Here is a 3,776-nt window from a genome sequence, read left to right as displayed (position 1 = left end):
CGGAATTGCGAAACAACGTGATTTCAGCGTACACTTATCATTGAGAAATCACAATACGCTGACCTGGCAGTTCTGGTGCTCATTCCAGACGGTTCTCGTCTGCTAACGATATATGTTTGTGCTCTTATCAGCTTGTATCTGTATGAGACAATCACTCTAGACGAATAACGCAATAGAACGCGTTCTAATAAGGCATTGACTTTGGATTGGATATAAAGGTTGCCGTTGTATGCACGTGTGTGAATGCAATTGTACTGACGCACAATGAGATATGAGTGTCTAAAAGAAAGAGAGGAAGCAGCATGCTGGTGTGCAATAAAGGATATGCATGCATGTGCAGAAAATTGCTGTTGATAACTGGTATATATATATATCGGCAGATTGCTAAATGCTAACAAAAGTGATAAGACATATCAACATACCCACACATACATGTAAGCATACATAAGTGCATATTTACATACGTAAATACATACATGCATACATACATTAAATAGCGTATATATAAACATACATACATTCTGCCTATATGTCTGTGCACGACTTTGAATGCAGTGTACACCAGAAGGTTTGCAAATTTAATGGAGGCCTCAAAAGACATTTTAAAATCCACAAAGATCAGAACTTATCTTCAGCTCTTGGTGGTTAAATCGGATGTGCAATATATGTGGCTGTTTTTTCAGAACATTGTCTGATTTAAAAATCGACATCTGATGCCATGACGGTTCTAAGGTGTAGGTCCAGGAGGTGGTCAAACTCTGCACTAGGAGTAGACAACTACCATATATATATATATATATATATATATATATATATATATATATATATATATATATATATATATATATATGTATGTATGTATGTATGTATGTATGTATGTATGTATGTATGTATGTATGTATGTATATATATATATATATATATATATATATATATATATATATATATATATATACAATAATATGTTACATTACTCGGTAGTCAAGATAAAACTCTGAGTTTCAGATGCCGAAGTGGAAATCCACAACACCATATCTTCGGTTATCTGGCTATTTGAAAACGCTATGAAAAAATACCGTTAAATAAAGGGAAATTACTGTGTTATAACTCTGCTTGCCTGCGTACTAATACATCGCTCGCATTTTTCGTCATAAAAATTATATAAAAATACATAAAAAATATATAAAAATATATAAAAATATATAAATTCTTCTTCGGACATAACATAGAAAGCATGTTCTATCTGTTTTCTTTAGGGGACCAAAAATGTAACAGAAATTTAGTCACATGTGGGCATGATCCGAAAAGCTCTGTCCTTGTATTTAGACATGTAGTAGGGTCTAAGCTGCTTTTCCAGATAAGCCATCTCTCCATGTCGCATAGACCGCACCTTCCGCTGCCGTTGGTATAGGGCTTACATCTGGCCAAAATCTTCCATTGTATGTTATAATCGACACCTTTATCTCTTAAAGACCAAATATGATCAGATAATTGTGTCGCTTTTCTTTTGTTCCAGTGCCTAAAGCTCAAAGTGTGGTTATTGAACCTGGCCTTGAAATTACCCTCTGTAAGGCCCACGTATTTCTTCGTCGAAACGGTGTCTTTAGTGGTCATAGGGTTTACGGTAGCTTCATATATGATGGTCTTGGACATGCAAGCTCCATTTAGCGGGCACAATTCTTTATTCCTGCATGAACAGCTGTTTTCTTCTTGTGTTTTTTGTATGTTATGTTTGATTATGTTTTTAAAATTGGTAGTTGAACTAAAACTAATTTTTAAATTGTGTCTATTGAAGAGTTTCCTATAAGTATGGTTAACTGGAAAATGTCCATCTATCAGTGCTAGGAAATATTTACCTATATTGAAGGCCACCTCGGGTGAGTAAGGGGGCGTAAACTCAGAGTTTTATCTTGACTACCGAGTAATGTAACATATTATTGTATAGATAAATTTTCTCTATTTACATAATATTGAGGTCTCTTTCTTTCTTTTGTTATCTTACCGTTTTATCAATATATATATATATATATATATATATATGTGGATAAAATCGTTAATCTAAAAATAAAATAACGATTTGATCAAGTGGTCAGCATGGAAAAAGTAACCTTCAAAGGTAATAATTATTAAAATTATAAATTAGGGTATCTACGATATACCACCATGCTGAAAACAGAAGCCATGATCTGACTCTAAAACCACCATAATTGTCTATATATCAACACGGAGAGACAAGATGAAACTAGTAAAAATTTACTGGTTAATTCTAGATCCCGGATTTCTGACGTTGCATTTAGGAATGCTTTGCCTCGTCAGTAGAATACACACAAGCGAGAAATATAAATGCATACATATATATATATATATATATATATATATATATATATATATATATATATATATATATACAACATACTAATACTTACATATTTGAACGTATACCCACATATATATGCACGTATGCATCATGGCCAGTTCAAAATGTCCGCCGTTTAATTCCATGTGAGATATGGTCAAAATATCGCCGAAGTAAATACAGTGACGAAATAAATCTAAATTTATATAAATAAGGATACGATCGTTAATCTAAAAATAAAATAACGATTTTATATATATATATATGTGTGTGTGTGTGTGGTGTGTGTGTGTGTGTGTGTGTGTGTGTGTGTGTGTGTGTGTTTGTGTGTGTATGTATGAGGTGTGTTGAGGGTTTTACTTAGTAGCGGACCCGGAACAACTGAATGGATTACACATGTGAGTATGTATGTGTGTACATTCCTGTGTTTGTATACATACATAAAGTGGTCCTGAAATAATGTATATACGCATTGAATTATTATAGTCAGTTTTGCATTAAGATACATTCTATTTTCAAAATTCAGTAGACGCCACAGAAAGGATTTAATTATCATTAGATGCACTCTATGGGAAATCGAACGAATAACATTCGTAAACACTCTCTTATGATCCCTAAAATAGTACAACACACTCCTGCATGCAATACATCTTGATTAGTCATGAAAGCCTTTCAATTAACACATGATACGTCAGCCATGTAAGCCTGTATAAAGAGTTTATTTTTAATACATTTCTTCATACGGATCCCCGACCTGTAATCATTAACCGAATCTAAAAATGTAATACTTATAATTGGCGAGCGATAAATAAACTTCTTAAAAGGCAAATCGAACTATGGAACCAACGATTCACAGACGCATTTAGAAACGATTTTGCTGCTGCTGTTGCTGTTGAGCGAACTTTCCTCGTCCCAGAGCTCGCAAGATGGGAGAAGTGCGAAACGTGGTCCTTTGCTATTCGTAAGACCCGCAGAAGAGAAAGCAGATCAAGCCCGGACACAGAGAGCATCGACGGATCGATGAATGCGCATCCAGGCTCAGCGGTTGCGTAGGAAGTCGGGGACAAGAAACAGAAAAAAAGAGTGAGAGAAAGTTGGAGCGAAAGAGTACAACAGGGGTCGCCACCACCCGCTGCCGGAGCCTCGTGGAGCTTTAGGCGTTTTCGCTAAAATAAACACACACAACGCCCAGTCTGGGAATCGAAACCGCGATCCTCCGATCGCGAGTCCGTTGCCCTAACCATTGGGCTATTGCGCCTCCACGATGCTGCTGCTCACAACAATGAATTGTTTATGCTTCTATACCTGCTTGTAGACAAGTAGACTTCGTATATCAAAGCCACCTTGTCAATGAATACAATGCACAGCCACTGACAGGATATGAACTGCAAACACCTCGACTGCCTTTGAAGTGCCCTGC

General features: G+C 35.8%; 1 protein-coding gene across 4 annotated transcripts in view; it reads left to right on the top strand.

Annotated features, from left to right (window-relative positions):
- The first annotated feature begins 3,624 nt into the window (after positions 1-3,624).
- The window catches only part of LOC115220511 (thyrotropin-releasing hormone receptor-like), a 165,810-nt gene continuing 165,658 nt past the window's right edge, over positions 3,625-3,776 (top strand). For all 4 annotated transcript variants that reach the window (XM_036509924.1, XM_036509920.1, XM_036509915.1 and 1 more), the window contains exon 1: positions 3,625-3,776. This exon is cut by the window's right edge and continues 27 nt beyond it. The gene's annotated coding sequence lies outside the window, so the exon portion shown is untranslated.

This window comes from Octopus sinensis, linkage group LG16 (assembly GCF_006345805.1).
Source record: "Octopus sinensis linkage group LG16, ASM634580v1, whole genome shotgun sequence".
Classification (NCBI taxonomy): Eukaryota; Metazoa; Mollusca; class Cephalopoda; order Octopoda; family Octopodidae; genus Octopus; species Octopus sinensis.
The sequence above is the reverse complement of the archived record's forward strand: the minus strand, read 5'-3'. Positions and strand labels throughout refer to the sequence as shown.